Source organism: Symsagittifera roscoffensis, chromosome 5 (genome assembly GCF_963678635.1).
Source record: "Symsagittifera roscoffensis chromosome 5, txSymRosc1.1, whole genome shotgun sequence".
In the NCBI taxonomy this organism is placed as follows: Eukaryota; Metazoa; Xenacoelomorpha; order Acoela; family Convolutidae; genus Symsagittifera; species Symsagittifera roscoffensis.
This window is the reverse complement of record NC_087066.1, coordinates 42510679-42535028: the sequence shown is the minus strand read 5'-3', so window position 1 is coordinate 42535028 and position 24350 is coordinate 42510679. Positions and strand designations below refer to the sequence as shown.

Genomic DNA, 24350 nt, shown 5'->3' with positions numbered 1-24350 from the left:
CGAAGGGACTTGAGGCCAAAATTCAAACTTTACAAGCACCTGAAATCACTACTTTTTCATCTGTAAAACGTTGCTTTTCAAAAACCTAGGCAAGTTTAGTCCATAATAATTGTTATTTATGACAATGAATCACTTAGGATTGGCATCCGTAAATAATATCAAACGATTTTTGAAATGCATAAATTAAAAACAAGAAAATTATCTTCAACCGCGGTTATATTTCAACTTTCCTAAACATCATTTGCAGGCTTAAATTATAAGAAAACGCCAATAATTACCGAAGAAAGATCGTGTAATTGAGAACTTCTTCAAAAAAAACTTTTCAAATTAATCATATTTTATGACTTAATGACAGAACTTTTGGCTTGAAGTCCCTAAATTTACATTTCGGCTTGAAGTCCGGCACCCAACGTTTTGATATCAAGTTTACCGAAAAATGTTTACCTTATTTTTTCCGATTCTATTTATTTCAAGTTTAACTGTTTAAAATTGCCGATAATTTACAGATGTTGAAGCAGGTTTTTCAGATCCAGAGTCCTACAGGATACGAGAAGCCACCACATTTTGGTCCGCCGACCCGGACGATATTCCCGGACGACCCAATTAGCCAAAAGTTGCCCGAACGGGACCAATTGGCCGAAAGTGTGCAATTAGCCGAAAGTTGCCCAAACGACCCAATTGGCTGAAAGTGTGCAATTAGCCGAAAGTTTCTCGAAAGTGTGCGAATTGGCCGAAAGTGTCCAATTAGCCGAAATTTGTCCGAACACGACAATTGGGCGGAAGTTTGCAATTGACCAAAAATTGCCCGAATGTGACCCAATTGGCAAAAAGTGTTAATTACGCCGAAAAGAGCCCGAAAGTGTTCAATTAGCCGAAATTTGTCCGAAGACGACCCAGTTGGTTGAAAGTGTGCAATTAGCCGAAAATTGTCAGAAAGTGACCAATTGGCCGAAGCAACCCCATTGGCCGAAACGACCCAATCGGCAGAAACGACCCCCTTGACGGAAACGATCCAGTTGGCCAAAACGACCAAGTTGGTCGAAACGACCCAGTTGGCCGAAACGACGCAATTGGTCGAAACGACCCAGTTGGCCGAAACGACCCAGTTAGCCGAAACGTCCCAATTAGAAGGGGAGGCGTTTTCAGGTATCCTAATTGTGGATTGTGGATAGTGGACATTCCTTTTTTCTCGACAACCGAAGTATTTTGTGGATTTTGAAATCTATCGGTGAACGCCTCTAGAAAACTTGTGAGACTAAAAACTGAAATTTTATCCAGTTGCGCTAACTTGTTGATTTGATGCTTGAAATTGCGATACGAGGTTTTTTGATGGCAAAACCGTAACCCCCAATTTTTCTCGATACCAAAACTGATCAGAAAATTTTCTTTTGGTTTTTGGAAAAAACCGGCCTCATAAACCTTAATTACGTTATCCTAATACCGTGTATAAAAACTCAACACCGTATCAAAAAAATAGACCAAAAATTATGGAAAAAAAGAAAATGTTCGTTTTTTTTGCAAAAGTTTCAATTTTTACAAATTATTCAGGAAAGCGCCTAGTTCCATTATAAATTAATTTAAACGATTGAGTTGAGTTTTCGACCAAGTTTTGGATTTTTTTGAGCAAAAAATTTGAAAAACACTCAAAATGTTGCAAGCGCAACAGGTTACTGTTGAAACTTGAAGCGTTGGATGAAAACGTAAGAAATTTTCGAAAAAAATTTTCGGAAAATTTTTTCAAAAATTCTTCGAAAAACGCAGTGTATTTTCTGGAAAAGTGGAGTAGCTAACTAAACTAGTTCAATTGAATACAAGTAGCTGCAGTCGAGCCCTGTAGAGTATTATCAAGCAAGTCGTCTTACTTTTTGCTTCAACCTTGATAGCTCATGGTGTTGCGGGAGGTCAGGTCGCGGTTTGCTTGATTCCATACCTTTAAAAGTTGGTTGAATTCACTTAGTGTTCATACTAGCTGCTAGGTCGCTGCACCTCGCTTGGAAAATACTTTCGCCCGCTTCGCAAAAGTGTGTATCGCAATCGTGCATAGCAATTCCCGGGATAAGTTTCAACCATAACGCAGTGAAGGTCCGTAAAACTTGTCAGTATCAACTTGATCACTACCTGTCTAACCGAAACGACCTTATTAGTTGGCACGACGCCATTAATAACTCTATTAAACGACACTGTAGTAATAAGTTTAACGCATTAACTCCTAACCAGCTTAAGAGAATTTTTTTAATTTATGAACAAAATATTTACGCAATCGTTTACTGTAAACGTGTATGCACGGAAGATAATTATAGTAAGTTGAAAGAGTCAGGTATACTGATTATTATTATAGTAACAGACCTGATATCTAGAAGGAAGCAGAACCTCACTGAGTTAGGGCAAAGCTATTTTCCGCTACACCAGTATCCTTCTCTAGAACTGAAAACGTTTACGATCCTTAGGCGTTATAGCAATGAGTTGATTATACTATTTCAAAGAAAGATACCCCTAAGCCAGAAAAACGCAAGCGCCAAGCTAATCGAAACAAAAAATTTGATGAGCAGCAACTGTGAGCTAAGTTGAGTGCTTTTCTAAAGTGTGATTTTGTTTATTGAGTCATAATATAAATTATCGATACCAAAGTTAAGGTCTGACTCAAACTATTCTTTTTTTTTTTAAACTGAGCAATTGAATAGAAGTGAGCGAGTTTATAACAATCCAAAATGACAAAAAAACTCAGTTAAAATTTCGATGGTTGATGAATGGTTGAACATCACTAGAAAATGAGCTTTCTGTAGTTCACAGCCGCAAAACTGAAAGTTTAGGGGGAGACAACGAGAAAAACGAAAATAAAAGCCTTTATTGAATCTTGCAAGAGAATTCTAGAGAATCATCAGCTAAAAATGACGAATTTGTGATATTAGGTAATAAAACGGATCAACCTAGCAAATTAGAATCGGCGTTGGCTGCATGGTGGGATAGGATAGTTAAAATAAATGATGAAGTAACCAGTAAGGCTCGCGCTCATATGGAATCAAATCCGGTTTCAGAGGTCTGAGTCAGTGAAACTAGTCGTTCAAAAGTTTCACCAAAATCGGCAAAATCCGGTTTCATTAAGCAAAGCTCAACGAAATCATTCACTCTCCGTGAGAACTGCTCCTAGCAAAGATGAAGCGAGAAGAATTGGAAAACCAACATGAAGCAACGTTAAAACTGAAACAACAAGGAGCCATAATCGAAGAAAAACAACATCAGATTGAAATGGAATGAAAACAACAAAAAATTAAAATTCAAATTGACCGTCAAGAGCAAGAATGTCGTTCACGAATGGAAAAAATTTGACTTGAAATGAAACGACTAAGCGAAGAAAATCGCATTTAAGTAACTGAAGCGAAAATTGTTCAAACTGAATATCTCGAAGAGGCTGAACTAGATCAGCATCTCGAGCTGTTGTCTTCGGTTGATTTTTCCGAAAGGGTGAATGATTGGGTTAATCACGCACTAGAAAATCAAAAAGGACCCGAGATAGTTCCATCTTCTTTAAGTACAGAAAGTGGTACGCATCAACACAGAAATGTATCTACAGCGGAGACTTCACTTCGGCCATCGTAACCGAATTGTTGTGATCAACTAGGTTACCTTTATCAACCAACCGTTTCGTTCAGCGATGTCAATGGAGTTATGCATTCTGTATCCACTAATACTGTGCATGAAACGCAGTCATTGCCTACTTCAAAAAAACTGCATGTACGAAAAAATTACATCGTTATTTCTTAATTCAGATGTAACAGTAGCTACTAATACTCCGGTTTGCTGTTACTTCTCTGCACCCTCATCCTTCGACTTCCAAAAAACATATCCCCGACAACAACTTTAAAAACGTTTCTCGAGCTGTTGGAACTTTGCCCGCCCTCTCCACTCAATACCCTGGATACACCCTTCATGCCATTTTGTCACAGATACCTGCAAAATTAATCTGCGAAAATCAAAACTGGCTACCACAGACTGTGTATAGCAACCCTGTGGCACTGAATAATCCGTTCAGCGGACAGTCTGCCGTTATTAGTCAACCGAACTGGACACACGCAGTCGCCCAATATATCACTAGTGTAACAAGTGATGGTAACACGAGTCCGTCAGTTGGTGTTTCTTCATCCGTAACGCCATTATCTCAGCATTAATTCTGCCCGTATCAGATGGTGGTGCCGTTTACGATGGGTTTCCCAATCATGATGCATCAGCTGAAAATACACATATCAGCAGCAACAAATTGCAGCTAATCCTAGCACCACATTACTTTTGTTGCAACCACCTCCACAGCCGCAAGCCGTGACACTAAGCGATGATGTGAAATTAATTTATTTAAGAAAACCTAGTTACTGGAAAAGCTAAGTCAGCCATAGGGGAGTTCGCATACAGTAGAATAATGTATAAGGATACTCTGAAAACTTAATTAAGAAAGTTTGGCCAGCCACATACGTGATTACGGCCCACCTTGATAAGTTGTCTATTTTCCCGCAACTTAGAATGAACAACTCTGAGAAAATCATCAGCTTCTCGATGACCATTTCAATCCTAGTGGCTGTCTATAGGTCTCTTTACTATGAAGAAAAATTAAAAAGCATCTCTTTGTTATCTCAAGCTCTTTCGAAAATACCACCGAACATGAGAGAACCGTGGTCACTTTTGCCGTGAAACGTAATTGATCACGACCGAACATATTTCAATTTAACAATTGGTTAAAAAACAAAGCAGAGGCTCATGAGCAAAACAATATATATGCATTGAAAGTCCAAAGTCGAAGAACCAACCAAAACTAAAGCTATAACAAGAGTTTTTGCCTCAACAAGAAAAGTTGAGAAAAAGTTTGAATATCCATCTTGTATCCTCTGCAAGGGCAAGCGTGCCTTGTGGAAGCGCTCTGTGTTTAAGGAGAAAACACCAACACAAAGAGCAAAATTCTCTGAAGAAAACAAATTGTGCTTCTTCTGCTTACAAGGGAACCACGCATTTGGCAGTGTCCTCGTGCAAAGAAATACACCAAGACAGGATGCACTAGCACCCATAGTGTACATCTCCATGGCGCTGAACGTGTTTATTCTAGTCAAAATACAGACAAAACTGACAGCCACACAGCCACTGGTCAAACAAGAAATAACGCCGGCCCAAGCGCTGATAGAAAATCATTCACCAAGAATACACCAAACGCAAGTTCGAATCATGCAGACACTAATCCCGCACGGTTGTGTGTAAGTTGCGCAATCTCGAACGACCATTCATCAATCATAACATCGAAAGGGTTACTGCCCATAATCAAACTCTCAAATTTCCACCGACCTGCAGAGTGCTGATTGTTCAACATGGTGCGACTCAGCATTTAGTCAATCCTGGACATCGGCTAAATAAGTCAAATGTCTAAATCTTTCTGGCAGAGATTTGGATCTCAAAGCCAATGGTATTAACACAACGACTGTTGGTCGAACGAGACAACTTTAGGTGAAGATATCTTCTAACTTCGATGGATTCGAAAACAGATTCAAATCAACAGCACTTTTTAAGGATAAACTTAAATTCGGTACCAATACCGTCAACATCCCTCCTTACAGAGCAAGTATCCGTACCTTGCTGCAATCAAACCAATTGTATATAGTTATTCCGATTTAGACCTAATAAATTGTCAAGACTCCTTCCATGCTATTGGGCGCCAGGAGAATTTTAGGAGTGAGGTTGATCCAAATACTTCGCCAGTCGCTGTACGCCTTCCAATAAGCTGGGTCTTGAGCGGCCCAACATCTACCGGTATCCTGTCCATTTGTTTCAAGTGCAATACAGACGATACCGAACTAGCTGGTCAATTAAAATGCTGGAATGAAATAGAGTCACACTGGGCCTACAAATAGGTCAATTCCCGTTCCGCCGCGGACAGGAGGGCGGCTAAAATCTTTGATTCATCCACCGTCCATGATGGATCAAGATACGCTGTAGGTATGCGCAGAAGGAAGTATCGAGTTGCTCAACTAATCTTCATCTTTGGTTCAGTTAAAATCGTTGGAAAATCGTCTAGCAAAAGATTTTCACCTAGGGAATTAATACTCAAAAACTATCGAAGATGACTTTAGAGTAAGGATTGATTCGTGATTCACGTTTCTCCCCATAACTTTTCAAACCACATTATACGTGAGTGGTATCTTCCTCGCTATCTGGTGATGAACCCAAACAAACCTGGTAAAGTGAGGCGTGTCCTTAACGGAGCGTCTAAATTCCACTGTACGTCATTGAACAAAGCGTTGCTAGTAGGACCCGGCCTACGTCAAAACCTTGTATTCGTTCTCCTCCGTTTTCGTCAACATCATTTTGCCGTATCGGCTTACATTGAAGCGATATTTTTGCTAGTCGAAGTCCTTTCAGAGGACCAGTTTCCCCTTCGTTTTCTGTTTCGGGACGACCCCACAGCCGATGTGGTTGTACACCAGTACACCAGATAAATATTTGGTGCAAGAGATTCGCCGAAGTGTGCAAATTATGCATTGCAACGGACTGCAATGGATAATCAGGCAAGGTTCCCTCACGCAACGTCCGCAGTTCTTGAAAACTTTTATTTGGACAACTACCTAGACTCTTTTGAGGATCCGGTTGTTGCATTTAAGCTGAGTCAAGAGTTGATTACTTTGTTAGCACTAGGTGGTTTTAAGTTAGCTAAGTTCATAAGTAACGTAACAAGTGTTAATAATGAGTTAAACCCGTCCAAAAGCGCGCCGCAACAAGGAAGTAGGAAGTAAATTTTTATAATAAAATTTGGAGACAAGACCATACATGTTCTTGGTCTGAAGTAGGACGACACTTTGGTCGTAAGCCGTGTTGTCAACCGTGAACTTGAAAGTTCGATAACACAGCGAACGTTGTTAAGTTTCGTATTTTCCGTTTTTGACCCCACAGGTCTCGTAGCGCCCTATAACGTAAAAGCGCGGTTATTGTTGAAAGAAATCTTACTTATTCACGGCCAACATTGTGATCATGAGCTACCCATTGAAATCAAGACAAAATTTCTTGCCTGGCACTCTGGTTTGCCATCTCTGGGAAAATTGAGTATAACGCGCAGCCTTTTCACCGCACCAGTTGAATGCGTTGAACTACACATGTTCGTTGACAGCCCAGAAAATGTTTTTTGTGCTGTAGTTTTTCTTCGCGCCCGTGTGAAAACTTCACTCGAAACACAAGTTGCCTTCGTCTTTGGAAAATCAAGAGTCCCGCCCATGAAAGCGCTTTTCATCCCGAAGTTTGAACTGCAGGGTGCGTTACTCGCTACCCGCTTGAAGGTAGATATCCTCAAAGCTCTAACGATTCCTGTGTCAAACACGTTCATGAGGACTGACAGCACCACTGTGCTCCAGTGGTTAAACTCAGTGAGCAACCCACGTTCGTGGCAAACCGGATTGGAGAGATTCTGGAAAGTACGACCGTAGACTAGTGGTTTCACGTTTTGAGTGGGGGCAACCCTGCTGATACGGGAACCATGGTTTTGAGATTGTTGAGAACGTTTTGATATCATGTTAACCAAAAAAATATTTTCCTTATTTTTTCAGATAGTATTTATTTCTTGTTTATCTGTTTAAAAATGCCGATAATTTGCAGACGTTGAAGCAGGTTTTTTTAGATCCCGAGTCCTACAGGATACGAGAGTGAACCACACTGTCAGACTGACAATTTCAATTATATAGCCTACAATCTTTTGTCGCACGAAAAAATTTTTTCTCCGCTTAATCGAGAAAAAGTTCACTCCGATCCAAAACTTAATGAATATGGTGAAAACTGGCAATTTCAAAACCGGAAAGAACTGGTGACTGCTTCAAATCACAAATTGAGACTTCCAGATGCGGTAGGGCACTGTTTATAGTGCCAGTGAACGTTCTAAAACTATTCTTGAAAAACAAGTAATTTGGGTAATTATGTCCAGTAGTGTAATTCAACGTGGCTGCGCCTCCTATAGATGTTTAATCAGACAAGGTAAAACAATTAGATTGGTTACATAGCAGTAGATCAGCAACCTGGTAAAGAGAAAAATCAGCAGGCTGACATTAATGACCATTTCGGCCTATTGAGCATATTTTGCAAATCCACGACTTTTCCAAAAAAATGGGTGAAAAAACCACTCATCTACTCACTGCCAATTTCGAACTACCCACTGCGACCTAATTGGGAAAGGCGCTAAACTAGGAGTGGATCTAGGAGGATCTAAGATTTTCCATAGCGGGTGGAGTTTCGAAAGTGTTTCAAACAGTTTGTCGACCTTTTTTTAAGTCGACCAATTTGATTTTCCGAGCTCAAACGAATCACTAAAAAGCAGTAGCAAGTAAATTGAGCAGTAAACTAGCAGTAACAAGCAAATAAGTGCTAAAATTACTATATTAATTCGACTGTAGAAAAATTGCCTACTTTTCCGTTTTTGGACCAAATTTTGTAGTCGTAGCGCGGTTCAAACTAAGTAAAATTTGCGGTGTGCAAATTCGAGCCACGCCACGCTTTTTAAACTTTATAGATCCAACCAAACACTGTGACTTCTTATGAAATCATTCCTAGCGATGGCACTTATCCCCTAACGTGATCTGGAGCTGGGGTTCAAAAACCTGAGCGAATATTTGGGCGAAAATTACTATCATTCTATATGTGACTTAATTTGAAAAGATATGGATTGGTCCAATCTCTCGCAAATAACGCCAATCGGCTTTGTTAGCCCGGATCTTTGGAATCAGTTTTAGAGAGCCCTAGATCAAAAGCAAAACAGAACTAATTCGGTGGAAGGTTGGCATCGTGGTTTCCAGATGGTAATGGGCTGCGCACATCCAACTTTTCACAATTTCATTGAATTTATTCGGCGAGAACAAAGCTTAGCTGCGAAAAAAACTCGTGAGAATACGATCCAGAGAGAAAGCATTAAACGCAGCAAATAACTATAACGCGCAGTGAAGGTTGTCTAAGATTCTAAAAATTTATCACAACAACCGAATTAGTATGTTGTGATTTACACCATGTTTTGCATCTGTTGCAAAACGTATTTAGTCTAATTAACTGGTCACTCCTATATGACCTTCATTGGCCATTCTCTCCGGCGGAGAGAATGATCGCTCATTGTTTTAATGTTTTAACTTACCGACTAATTCATCTCAATTCTTATTCTTTTTAATAGTTTTAACTTAGAATTAGCTACAACAAAGTAACATTTTATCATGGCGCGAATCTAACGTGAGAGGAATATCTCCATTTTGGCAAAACCATACGGTGGACCCCCCATTCCATGGGAAGACTGGAGTGATCTGTTTCAATTAGCTATAATTGCTAAAGAGAACATTGACATAGAAAATTTACTCAATCCTTCGGACAGACATCATCCGCAACCTCCAGATCTGGAAAACCCAACGGATGGAGAAACAGATACCCAAAGACGCTCGAGAATGGAGAGAAATAACCAGGAACAAAGACAATACGATGAAGAGGAATCAGCATCAATCAAAACTGAAACCAAGAAATTCAACGGAATGCGACTAGAAGAAGCTGACAAAAAATTACGGTCGGTTCTATATCTCGCACTGGGAAATGAAGGGAAAAGGATCTTCGGACAAAAATTTACCAAGGTGAAAGTTTTACAAATTTCCTTTAAAGAATTCTAGGAGTCCCTAGCGATCGCTTTTGTAAGAAAGACAAACGTCACATTTGAACGACATAAATTGTTAAACAGAAAACAACGCGACAGAGAATCGCTCGAACAATTTTGGGGTGCTCTAGCTGAAATGGCAAAAAAGTGTGACATAACCGCAGGAGAAGAAGAGTGGATACGAGATAACGCCATAAATATCTCTGGAAAAGTGAAACTCCCGATCTTTTCAAACGGCTGGTCTGACAACGACTGTCATTTCTTTTTAACCGAAGGACACGAGAGAAATATCCTAGGAAACGACAACCTACCAAAAGTGGGGATAGAAGTCTCTCAGAAACATTTTCCGCATTTCCAGACTAACAAGCAAGGTAAGTCAATAAATTCCATTTTAAAAACAGACAAAGATAGGGAAATTCTAAACATATCAAAAACATTCGAAAATTTATTCCTTCGGATTGGAAAAATTAAAAACCAGATGAAATTCACTCATTTTCACGAACCCTTAAAACCAATCCAACTAAAGGGAAGACGAGTTCCCCTTCACTTACCGGACTCTGTCAAGACAGAACCTAATAGATTAAAAGCTGAGGGTCATTATAAAAAACTAGAAAATTGTGACGAAGACCGTTTTATTAGCCCAATAGTCATCACTTGCAAAAAAGACAAAGCTATCAAGTTAGCCTTAGATTCAAAGTTTATAAACAAACAGATTTACAGGAACAAATATCAAATGCCGAACATCCACGAACTAGTAGACAATTTCGCAGGACAAATTACTAATGATTCTGTTCGAGAAGTGTGGTTTACCAACTTAGACTTAAAAAACGCTTACAGTCAACTCTCACTAGATAAATTTAGTAGTAACCAATGCAACTTTAGTATCGTGGGCGGTGATATTACGGGTACCTACCAATTTTTAACTGGCTTTTACGGCCTAGGCGATATGCCTAACGAATTTCAAAGAGTAATGGATTCTACATTAGGTTCTATCCCTTTTACTAACTGTTACTTAGACGACATTTTAATTGCTTCCAAAGGAACATTTTAGACCACAAGAATATCGTGTTAAAAATTTTATCCACTCTAGATGAATATAACTTCGCGGTAAAATGGTCAAAATGCAAATTCTTTCAAAAAGAAATAGAATGGTTGGGATTCAAAATCTCAAAATCAGGAATTACTCCTTTATTCGACAAATCAAAAGCTATAAAAGACCTACCTATTCCAAAGAATTTGAAAGAACTACGATCATTTTTTGGTTCTACGAACCAATACAATAAATTTGTTCCAAATTTAGCCTCTTTAGGAAGCCCGCTTCGCCCGCTTCTTAATAAGAAATCAATATTCCAATGGAACAATGATCATACAAAAGCGTTTGAAAAAATTAAAGAAGAAATTGTAAACCTAACAGAGAATACCCACTTCGACGTAAAACGCAAAACCAGAGTAAAAACAGACGCGTCACATAATGGTCTGGGAGCTTCGCTCGAACAACTCCACGGGAATGACTGGAAAACAACTTCTTTTGCTTCACGCTTTTTAAACCCTCACGAGTCAAAATATTCTACGAACGAGCTCGAAATGCTAGGGGTCGTATGGGCCGTCGAACATTACAAGAATTACCTTTACGGATCGGAATTCGAAGTGATCACTGACCACAAAGCTTTATTATCCGCTTTATCACCAAACCACGGAAATAAAACATATCACAGTAGACTAACAAGATGGGTAGACAGATTATTACCTTTCAATTTTTCAATCAAACATATAGCAGGAAAGGATATGGGCTTTACTGATCTTATTTCTAGAATCCCATCTGGAAAAGCCTTCCCAATATCCCACTACGACGAGGAATTTGTAGTAGCAAATATTAACAAGATTAACAAATCATTTAATCCGTCGGAGAATATTAAGAATTACCTGCTCAGCCATTGGTTCTAATCTGGAAAATTCCGATTACGCTTTATTACGTAATTACCTAATAGCAGCAGCACTAAAACTTATTAACTCGACTTTCCCAATTTGTTCATTTAATCACAAAAGAACAGAATTTTGTACCTCAAATTGCATTCCAACGGATTATTCTAAAACAAACACACTAATTATTTCTATTTCTAACTCCGCATTTCTTTATTTTTTAATTCTTAATTGTAGTTTAATTAATTCACCTGTAGATAAAAAAATTGTAGATACTGTTAATATGAATAATAAGAATATTGTAATTAATCCCACCACTTCCGGTATTTCTGTAGATTTAGATTACCCGCTTTTACCAGATCATGCTAATCTCGTTAAAAAATACCGCGAAAATCTGAAGTTGCCGGATCGACCCTTGGATTTAAATATTTTATTTAACGCCAAGTTAGTAGCTCTCTTGACAGAAGACGATCCCATGTTGAATCCAATTGTTAAAGCACTTCAAAATAAGGTGGAGAAGATTAATGCAAATTCTTCCTATTTCAAACATTTCACCCGAGACCTACACGAATCCGACGGATTACTCTACATGGACGGTAAACTCGTTATTCCATTTACCTTAAGAAACGCGATGATGAAGACCCTCCACGAAACTCATCCAGGTCAATTCGGAATGAAGTATTTGGCCCAATACATCTGGTGGCCTCATATTAACAGGCAAATTTACTTCCACGGAATAAATTGTTCAGAGTGCACATCGGCGGGTAAGAACTTGAAAACTTTCATTCCTAATTCACAAATTAGTGAACTTCCACCATTATCGGAACCAAACGAAGAACTTAAACTAGAATTCGCTGGTCCTTTGGATTCCCATTGGGGGTCAAACAAATATATATATTACTTTGCATCAACAGATTTTCTAAATTCCCGTCGGCAAAAATTACATCTTCCACCTCTACAAAAACAATTATTGAATTTTTACAGGACTATATATTCTTACACGGGATACCTTATTCAATAACGGTAGACCACGCCACTTGCTTTACAAGCCAAGATTTTAAATTATTCTGTGATTCCAACAACATCAAAATATTTTTTGTACAGTAGGCGACCACCGTTCCAATGGATTAGTCGAAAAATTGGTACAAACTGTGAAAATCAAATTACTGGCTATTAAATTTAACTTCCCAATCAAAAATTAAATGTTCGCCTTTCGAAATCCACTATAACAGAATACCAAATACAATTTGGAAACAATTAGCTTCTGGTAAACCCTCCTTTGGAATTTTAGACAAAGGGAAATCAATACTGTCTAAGGGACGGGCAAAGGACTGGAACGCAGATGATAGACTAGAGGACGGTTTGATAGCGAAAAAGAACCAAACCCCTACCGAAAAAGGCTATGACACGGACTACGCCTCATCCTCGAAAATCACGCCTAATAGATTATCAATCAAAAGTCCCTTCAAAGGTAAAACCCTTCGGAAAACTCACGGTAACATCAACCGAGACTGTTTCTATAACGAACTAAACAAAAGAATCATAAATTCAAACACCTCGACAGTAGAACTATCCGACGGAAAAATATTACGAAAATCCGACATTGCGATCCCTATTTCTACATCAAATAAAATCAGACCTTTTAAAGGCAATATTTCATTCCCGTACTTTCCTAATCCTAATGTTGAAGTAGGTCAGAAACAAGAAGGCCCAAGACGAAGACCAAAAACGAAAAAGCCAATGAAAAGAACTAGCAGACAACTGGAACAGGACCCATCTGACAATCTTACAAGGACACGTGTATCAGGGTCATCATACAAACCTTCCAGAAGACAAACTCGCCGCTCAAACAAGTCGTCAACCCCTCCAGGTTACCTTGCTTCGGATGAATCTATGCTAATTCCTTCGGATATTTCGGATACTAGCGAATGGGAATGGATAGCGGGCGGTTTTCCTTGTAGAGATGTAGCCAGAGAGCGCTTTATTTCAGATTCACTTACACCTCATTTCTCAAATAGAAATGATCCTAATTCCGGCTTAACCAATCCTGAAATAAAATCTGAGATTTTAAAAGACGACACTGACCCGAATAGAGAGCAACTTATAGACCAGTCTTACGAGTGCCCAATAAGCGTTATCCCGGCTCGTCGAACCCTTAGTACAACGGAACAGAGAACCGCGACCCAGGGAGAGGATGAACTTACCACCAAACAACGGGTTTTACAAGACGAGTGTAATCCAACGGACTTTGATTCAATCACAGACTTCCCGGTCTACGAAATAAACGATTCAACAGACGAGTGCACTCCACCTCTCAATCCCACCAATATACCCGGTAAAACTCCTCCCACCATCCGCCGTTCTAGTAGAAATGTTGGCCCACCAAAATTTTACGGTCAAAGATATTTTATAGATGCCGTAGAAATTTCTCATGAAACCTCTGGTTCAGCGGCCGACCCCATCGTGATAGAAATAGATGATACTCACGAGACTGATAACAACACGGCTCCGGCGGAGTTAATTGTGCTAGATTCCGATTCACCATCTCCACACCAAACATCCACCCCATCAACTGACGAATCACTGAGGATGGAATTAGAAAATTTTGGAGAGCATTCCGAGCTTGACAGTGAACTTTTTAACACAGAACTAGAAAACTTCTTAAATGAATACAGAAATTTGTAATCACCAAGCACAATTCCAACCGTTAATTTTCTTACCATTGAGTATTCCCTACTTTACAAACCGGTGCTAAACTAGATGGAACTGAAAGCTTTTGAGTATATTAATCCCCGCAACTAATCAATTCCTTCGGATAAATTATCAGTATTTGGAAATATCATACCATACTCATAAATTATTGTTCGGATTTACATCTACTTAGCGCGATTCAATTCAGTGCTTTCATTTATAACCTGGTGATAACTTCGTCATATTATATCTTTTAACTTACTTCGCTCTTATCCGTCGGATAACCGGATAATCATTTTTTTTTCCATTTCCATCGTAGCAGTATTTAGTGCTTTAGGGGTGCTTTAGTTACTGCCAGTTACCCATTTTGCGGCGCTTTAAATTTTTTTCCTCGTCCTTAAAGGGGAAGAAAGGACTCTGACTCAGTTAGTTCGTATTCTTTACTTTTAAACGTAATTTAAAATTTTTTCCTGCTTAGAGGAATGTTGTGATTTACACCATGTTTTGCATCTGTTGCAAAACGTATTTAGTCTAATTAACTGGTCACTCCTATATGACCTTCATTGGCCATTTTCTCCGGCGGAGAGAATGATCGCTCATTGTTTTAATGTTTTAACTTACCGACTAATTCATCTTAATTCTTATTCTTTTTAATAGTTTTAACTTAGAATTAGCTACAACAAAGTAACATTTTATCATAGTAATATACCACAGAGATAAGCTGAATTCTGGAAATCCTTCAGGTTATTAGGCTCTTAATTGTTTCTTTTAATTATTGAACATCAAACAAAACGATGATAAAAATTATTGCTTGATACGAATCATCGCTTAATACGAATCATCGCTTGATACGAATCATCGCTTGATACGAATAGTCTCCTTTTAGAAAGTTTTGCTTTCTTGCCTGTTATGAATTGTCGTTTGTTACGAATTGTCGTCCATCACAAAATTTGGTCTGAAAATGGAATACGACGTTTTTTTCAAAGTGTTTTCTTTAGTCGACTCAAAAGTAGTACACAGTGCAGTGCACAATTTCTTTTCTGCAGAGAGCGTACTCAAAAAAACATAATATATCACATAAGTGATGGGAAATAGAGTTGACAAGATCCAAATAATTTGATGCCATTTTTTTTTCGTTGTCGGTTTTTGTTGTTACAACTGATAGAATTATGATATATCACAGCTGAATTTGTTTTGAAACTACTTTCTAGTGTCACTAACAACGTGACTCTTTAATTACTACTCTTTTTCATATTACTTGAATTTGCTAACGCTGGTACTCCTCGTCGTTTTTTTTGTAACGAAATATGGATCAAGTTAAAACGCTCCCCCACCAAATAGTCCAAGTTTAGATCCTCCACCCCAGCATTCAATTTGAAGTAAATTTTTGTTAGCATCGCGTTTAAATGTTCTATTGTCATTGGCTGAATAATCGAACTTCGAAACAAATTAACATCCTTCCTCCTAAACGGCTGCGGGGTGCAAGATGTTATTTTGGTCCCAAAATTTTCATTAATTTAAACCAAGTTTAAGTGGTTTCCTTAGCTAATGCACCAAGTTTATTTACCGGTTTATGTTTATTTTTTACTACAAACAAAGAAATGGATCCCAACTGAAATATCTCGACAACTACGTGGTCGAGTTTCATGAAACTTTACTAAGCGTTCATTGCTGGTTGAATGCTTAGTAATTTTATCCTAAATTATAAGTCTCACCTTAAATCGTCAAGTTGTCTTGACAAAAAATAGAGTAGAAACAATAGTTAGAAAAGGTATGAATTAATTAGTTGGTTAAATACAGAGCACTGGGTAATTAGATTATATAAGCGAATCGAACAGCTTAAAGAAATATACCTATGAGGGGAGGTTGAGTTAATCTTATTTTGTTCATCAATCTTTTATCTTCTTACTAAGGTCGATGACTGAGTAGTATTTCTTGGGTTGCCTTGATGTTGTCCACTTGGCACTTCTGGTTTGGTTGTCAGTTTCGTCTTGCCGTAGTCCTTTGGGTACTTGTAGTCCAGACTTCCTCAGATGGGGTTATCTCGAGTATCTCGTTTTATAATTTTATCGAACTTGAAATGAGAATTTATTCTCTATTTTATTTGTGAAAAAAGACTAGTTTAACTTTACTGTAAATGCAGAAAAGAAAAATTTTTTTATTTTTTGAAAAGATCTAACTGAAGATATCTAACTTGCTGCTAACTGAGCAAAATGAAACACTGAAGATTTTAGGCCAGTCCTTTTGCTTGTAAGCATAAACCGGCGGCTGATTCAATCTTTAATTATTCAGGTTTCACCTGCTCCTTTGTTCTCCCTTTCTAATAAGGGAATTTTCAACTAGTTTTTATTTGATTTTTTCAAATCAAATATCTTTACCTTATTAGTCCCCTTTGATAAAAACCGCAGCCTTCAGTTTGTCTGATTAAAAATTCATATTACTCTCTCTGATGCATCATATTGCAGGTGCATCTCTGCTTAATCAAAGCAAGGAGAATTTCAGTGCAGCCGGCAAGACTGCTAAATATTTATCCAGTTTGTTTCAAGTATATTAAAAGGGATGTATTAAAAATCGCCGCCCTTTTAAAATATTGAGCTTGAAAAATGAGAAAAATTGGACAAGTATTTAAAAAGGAGTGGACTTTCAAAACAAGATTTTATAGTCCTATTAAGAGTAAATCAGTCAATATCTGATTTAGTGAAAAGAGGCTTTAATTTAAATGGCACGCTCCACTTTAGAATTGGGTCGTTAAATAAACAATTAAGACAATGGTCTTTTGTCTGTGTAGTATTTCTCAATACTACAACTCACCCCTTTTTTAGAAAATTAAGCTGTTCGATTCTTACAGTTACCATGATGAAAAATTAAACACTTTAATGGTTAAATACTATAGTTATAAAATTTAAAAAGAACATCAAGTGAAAAAGTTATGAAGATAAGTTAGGCTTTTTCTAGAGCTTCCTTCCGGCTTCTAGCTCCACGTTGTATGATCTGAGGATCGCTATCTTCCTCTGTGAAGCCTCGAGTTTTTGTTGCAACTTCACGATTTTCTTCTTTTCGATTTTGTTCTTGATTCGTAGTCTGCTCATTCCGTCCGTAAGTTCTTGAATGTCGTATTGTTCTACTCTTTGTTTTTTACATGGTTCGGAAAGGCAGTTATTCCCTCAAACGGGATGGTGACTTGCGTGCCTCCTGCCTTGAGGATGTAGCCGTGTTCCTCCCTCTTCTTTAATTTCCAGAAGTTGGTTTCGTTCTTTATAACGACTTCTTGCTGGGTTATGAAATTGATAGGCATCATCGCCTTTTCCATTGTCGTTGAGTTGACGACTTCAATGAACGATGGCAGTTTCCATCTGTTATATATTTTTCCTTTATTGAGTACTTTAAACTCGTTATATATTTTGGATTTTCCGTATCCAATTTGGTTTCTCTGCCCTTCTGCAGCTCCAATCTTTGGGTTAAACTGGGAAAATTGCGAGGGTTCTTATTTAACCCGTCGTCCATTGACAAAGATTGAACTGCTACAGGTTTCCGTTGTTTCTTCCTGAGAGGCAGCTTTCTTTTAAACTCCTCTGGTGCTGGGTCTGCATTTCTGCAGTTCCAGTTTAAAATTGGGTCATATTCCATTTTGCTAAACATCAATATATAATGACCAAATATTCAAAATCCCGAATTACATTCGGATATTAAGGCTAATTATCAAATGTTTGGACAATGAAGGACAAAGTGTAAAATTGTATATATATAAAAGGTGGAAAATATGATCTTGTGGTTTCACACAAACCCACCACGGAAAACAAATGAAGAAAGACGATCATGGTGTTTATTAACCACAGGAATACAAATGAAGAAAGACGATCATGGTGTTTATTAACCACAGGAATAAAGCATTTTCCGACACTGAGTTAAGCTCAGATATTAAACTTATGTAGTTAAAGCAAAAATGGAAATTTGGGCGTTAGTTAATAGTCATAACCAGCAATTTTTGTTACATTTTTTGATAGAAAATAGAAAAGATTTGAATTAGAATCAAATCAAAATGAAATATCGTAGAAAAGGGAAATTAAACAGACAATTTGCAAACTGTGTAATTTTCAAAAAGATAAGTTTATTAGTTTCTCTTTGGTTTTAATCCTCTGCATCAATCCATGTTCACATCTTTAGTACAGAAAGTCATCCTGAACTTTATGATGCAAAAATTTAACGTAAACAATCTTAAGGATGATGCGGTCCAATTTTCTTTCAAAGTGTTGCTTCTGAAAATTTGTTGTTTCTAAGGGTTTAAATGCCTACATGTTGTGGATTTTGAACTACCGAATTGATATTTTGGCCAAATTGTGAGGAGTGAATCATAAGAGTATCAAAGGCTGCATACAGCCACCAACAAGCACTTGCGTTGTTGATAGAATATGGTACCATAATTTTAAAAAGGCTACATGAAGCTACCAACAAATGCTAGCATAAATCTGCGGCGGGTCGGGTCGAAAAACGTTGTTCGCCCATTTTTTGATAGAGAATATTGATGAAAATTTTTATCAATGTGTTGAGAAGAAAGGAGGTGATATTTCCCTTTTTGATGAATTTCTTCTAGTTTGCATTTTGTAACTTGAAAACTACAAAGATAATAATTATTGTCATCGGTCCCTACTTGGGCCCTAAGAGGAATCCGATGGTGCAAAATAACTTCGCAGAATGAGTTTGTTACAATTTTACATTGGCTAGTTCTTTCATCAAACGTTTTACTCTATTAACTCTCGTTATTGTACGTAGGGTAATTTGACATTCCCTTAAGTGTAATACTGAATTTTCAGTTAATAAAACCGCCTGAAAATGAAATTATTCATAGACTCGTAAAACTGTAATATTTTAAACTCCTGGCCTTTTGCAATTTTTTTTTGCAAATATGTTGAAGTCGGAAAACTTTTTTTGTCTGAGCCGTTGGTTTCCGATCCCTCTATCTTTATTTGATTTTGAGGATGGTCCAAAATTGTTAGCGTACTTGACTGTTTTCGATCTCGGTTAAAAATTAAATCCGTGTTCATGCATTTTGGCATATCCTTCTGGGTGTCATACAGAATCGCTATTCATTGTAGTATAATTGTAGGATAATACTCGTAATCTTATTTTTTGGTAAGATTAAATTAGATTTACTGCTCAGTATACAAAACGTTAAGTAAATTTCACAAACTTAAAGCGTTATAAAAGCTTTAATGAAAATTAATATTTTTAAAGCAGGAAGAAATGGGTTTATTATATTTCTATGTTTTCAAACGTTTGGCCGATTACACCTTTGCTTATATCTACTTTTGATTCTCTGGAATTTTTTAGTACGATAGGCATTGACTTAATTTCATTCCTACAATAAGTGCTTTTTGCATTGATGCCTTTTTGTTCTAAGGACTTATCAATTCTAAACGATGTTCCTACTTTGAAAACCATGCCTGCTGGAGAAATTGAAATTACGCGGGATGATTTTGGTGCAATAGTTATATTTTTATCAAGAAGTACATTTTGATAAAAGCTTAGATATGGATAGCTTTTGCTTCTTATGACACTGATAGGAACTGTTATATCTGGGTATTTTTTTAATTCTAAGTTTAAATTTGGAAAATTTAATGACTTAAAGTTGTGAGAAATGAAATCAATTCCTAATATATTTAGATCGCATCCGTTCTCGGCTGAAATCCATGCTGTGATTTTTACCGGATTATTAGTGTTTGTACCAAAAGTTGAGTCAAAATTAGTATAACCTATAAGTTTAAGTTTTTCTCCATTAACAGCAACTGTATTTGATCTACATTTATTCAGCTGTAGAGGCTGTATCTTACAATATTGAACATGTTGCTCCAGTGTCTAGTAGAAATTGGGTTTCCAGACCGTTATTTTTATTTTTGTCTCCGACGGGATGTTGGTATAAATTAATATATAATTGTATTTTTTGTTCGGACGGAGACTGATCTAGTTTAAATTAACAAGTTCACACTCATTATCGGTATAGTCTCCCGGAATGTCATCATCACTAAAGTTGTGGATCTGGTAAGGTGAATGACAATCGTTATTTTCGTTGAAGGATTTTTTACTGTTCGACATGTCACGCGATTGAGAACTTTCCTTGAAATTTGACAAATGCCTGAATTCTTGTTGGGGATTTATATCATTGAAATTATTGTCTACTCTTGACCTACTCTTGCTATAGTTATGGTAACTTCTGTTTGAATTCTCTCTTAATTGAAGCGAGTCATAATTTTGCTCCTGTTGATCGTTATATTTGAAGCAATGTCTTATCGTATGGCCTGACATGCAATACCAATTGCAAAACATTGGGTTGTTTTGTTTGTTTCTATGCTCATGTGGACTATAAGCTGCGTTTATTTTATGATCTTTCATTAGTCCTGTTAACTCCTTAAGCTGATCCTTTATTCCTTCTATCTCCAACTTATTATCAACACTACTTGAGGCTGTTCCAGTAAACTCACTACTTACTGCAAAACTTAAGTCTTTTGTTGCAATATGATCTTTTAATTGTTGCCATGTTGCGGGTGGATTCTCAATTAGGAATTGATGAGCCTTTTGTTTCAAGCCTGGCGGGCTTAAGCCGCGTACAAAGAATTCCATTTTCTTTGCTGTTCTTTGATCATCATTAAAAGTTGGATTAGGCCATCCACGGTCTACTGCAGTGCTTAATCTATGTATGTAGCTTTTAATGAATTCATCAGGTTGTCTTTTTATGTTTTCTGCTTCTATTCGTCTCCCATATTTATCCTTATCATCAGTGAATCTATCTATGAATTGATCTCTTATATGATTCCAAGGTAAGTTTGCTGCTAGTCCCTGATACCATTGAGCGGCTGGACCTCTTAATATTGAACCAAATAAGGCTCTTTGTCTGTTATCATATGCGTCTTGTTCGTCACCTGTATCTCCTGGTCTAGTGCCTAGGGAAAATGCTATCTTTTTCTCTACTATATCAAGAAAATCTCTTGCATCTTCATTCGGATCTAAGCCGGTAAACTTTTCGAGAGCTAAATCTGGGTATGCTACTTACGTTTGCCATCTTTGTTTAATTCACTCAATGTTTTGTTAACAATATATGAAGGGTTTGGATGTGTTGTGTACTGATCAATTGTACGGACTGAAATAAATGTATTTAAGTTACAATGAAGTTTGCTGGGTTCCATGAATGCGAATTTTTGTTAGATAGATCAATAGTGCTATGGGGCTGTTTAAGCTTTTTTAAGATAGAAGTTATGTCTGGGGTATTGCTGCTGGAAAGAATGGTTAATTCGTGAATATTTTTGTGTGGGTGTTTGGACAAAATTGTGATTTGATCTTTTTGGATATTGTTGATATACCAAATAATTTTGTGGATTTATTTTTTAATTTTAGTTTTAAATTAAATGCTGTTGTATTTACTGGATAAAAGTTGGTCATAGCCTTTTACCTCATTTTAGGGACATCAATAATTATTTAGGGAATGATAAACAATATAAAGAATATTTAAATTTTTCAAATCAATTTGGAATGAACTTGTTATGTTTTTAATTTTGGGAAAAGTTAAAAAGGAAAAACTTGTGTTTTTAATGAAAATTGATTAAAATGCAAGTAGTTTTGTGCTTAGGTATATTATGATATCAAAAAGCAATCGGGAGTGAAGCAATTAATCGTTCTTGCGGTATATAAATTATATTATTTGGTATTTTTATTTGCTGAAGAATTGTGTCAATTTCTGGAGTGTATCGTCGAAAAAAGATGTATAATTCGCGTTTATCGTCGTTAGGGTGTTTTGCTAGTATACTAATATGATCTTTTTCCGTGTTAGTGATATACCATATGATGTTAGAGACTTTATTTCCTAATTTGAGTTTTAAATTTATTGTACTGACGTCAATTTTAAAATGTGTTGACATTAATTTTTACGATGTTTTCTTTTTCTTAAGCTAAGTTGTACTATTTGATTAGTATGTTTTAGAGTAATGAAAACCTCCGAGGAATTATTGAATATTAACAAAGGTTATTAATAATAAAATAAGAATAAAAAAAATTTTGGAAAAAAAATTCTAAAATTTTTTCTAAGTTTTTCAAGTTTTTATTCGCTGAAACCTTAACTGAAACCTGAAACTTTCTTCAACATAAGTTTAATTGATGCTTTTGGTATGGTTAACAATATAATTATATGTCTTTTTGGGCTATTATTGGCTCACTACTTAATTTTTTTGTTAAAATTTTTACAAAAATTTTTGACTGAAACGATAATCTGAAACCTGAAACTATGGTAGCTGAAGTTGAGTTTTTTTAATCTTAAAATTGTCTAGAAGCTTTAGTATACCTAGTTTATGGTTTATCTTGCAAAAAAATTTGTGAAAACCGAATCTTTTGATATCTTAATATTAGTTTTTGAAATCTCAAACCTAAAACTCTTAAACTCTCTCAAACTCGATGCATGAAAATAGAAAGTTGGTTTTTGATAGCTGGTCTAGTGTAAATTAGAATTTGGAACCGGTTTGCAACTTCAAAATCAAAATTTTGTTTGCGGAAACCTAAGTTTTTGGGGCTGAAACTATGATTTCTAGAACTGAAACTATGGTTTGACCACTTGGTTTTAGAGTTTTGAGATTGAAAATTTAGGTTGGTCTCTAATATATTTCTATTCCAGCAATAAAATTGCCAAAAAGATGAAAATTTAGCCTAAAACGACGATTTTAGTTTTCTGAAACTATAAGTTTGAGGGCTCAAACTAACACCTTCTAGAAGTTTTTTGAGTTCAAAAATTTGTTAGTGCATTAAGGATTCCTATTATCTTTCAATATTTCACAAAAATTTCACATGGGAAGCAAGATTTTTGGTTCTGAAACCAAAAACACCAATTTTGAAACGTACGTTTCAGCCTTAGGAACCAAATTTTAAAATTGGTTTGGTGGGTTTTAACACCGTTAGTTTTCTCTAGAAAGTCAAAATTTGGCGTTCGGAGCTCAATTTTGAGACCAAAAACTCAATTTTTGTGTTCTGAAACCTGAAACTAACAAAAACGTACCATTTAGGACCAGGTTTTGGTATCCAAATTTGGGTTTGACTAGTTCAACTTTTGCTGTTTTACCCAAATCCTTTTACAGAAACTTAAAATTTTGACCGGAAACTATACTTATTTTAACTGAAACGTTTGACCCTATTACTGAAACCTAGACTGAAACCAAAAATTTTGGCTGGTAAAAATCAATTTTTTAGTGCTTATGCTATTATATGAAACCTAGTTTATCAATATAAAGTGGATGGGTCAGTGTTTTAAACTTAGTTTTTGTTGTGAAACCTGATATTTTTGTGCTGAAACTAAAACTTGGTGTTTGGTGTTATGTGGTTAACGTTTAAGATTGGTTTTAGTGCGTAATCTTATTGTTTATTAGGTGTATATTTAAACTGTGTTAAAAAAACTAATAATTTATTAAAAAACACCCAAATCCGTTCCTTCCTTCGTGGTTTTTGTTAATTTCTTCCTTAGTTTCAGTAATTGGTAGTTTTACTGATGGATGATTTAGGTTTAAGTTATGTTAAGGTGGATAGAATTAAAATTAGTTTAAGAAAAAATGAGGATAAGCCTCGAGAAATGATGAAGGATTAGAATAAATAGCAACAATCGTGGATGGTTTGAGATAATGTGATGAAGAATTCAATTTATCATACAATTTAGGGTACTCTTATATCGCACATATGACCACTTAACCCCCTCGAAAAAATAATTGAAGATATTTAATAAGTTTTTGAGCACTTTAGTTTAATACAGAATTTCGTTAATTTTAGTGATGATATTTTTAAACTGAAGTTTCGGCAAAAATTAAGTGGATTACTGGACAAAACGTATATATCTTACTAGCGGACTTAAGCAGAGAACGAATTTTTCAGAAATTTTATATATTATTATAATAATAGATAATAGTTAAGTTAATAAGCTAATGTCAGTTAGAAAGCCGTCTAATAGACCTCGAGATGGAGGAATATCGTGGGCGACTGCTAGCGCAGGGGATGCTTTCGCAAGAACCCTACTAGGAATATCTGTCAAGTAGAAGACAATGAAATTGTGTTTCTATCGAAAGATACCCATTGTCTCTGGCTT

General features: G+C 36.5%; 1 protein-coding gene across 3 annotated transcripts in view; it reads right to left on the bottom strand.

The window, feature by feature from the left end:
- LOC134846278 (histone-lysine N-methyltransferase, H3 lysine-79 specific-like) overlaps nucleotides 1-23997 on the bottom strand; it is a 257501-nt gene extending 233504 nt beyond the window's left edge. For all 3 annotated transcript variants that reach the window (XM_063863561.1, XM_063863563.1, XM_063863562.1), the window contains exon 1: nucleotides 23985-23997. The gene's annotated coding sequence lies outside the window, so the exon portion shown is untranslated. The remainder of the gene's footprint in view (nucleotides 1-23984) is intronic.
- Nucleotides 23998-24350: the final 353 nt, after the last annotated feature.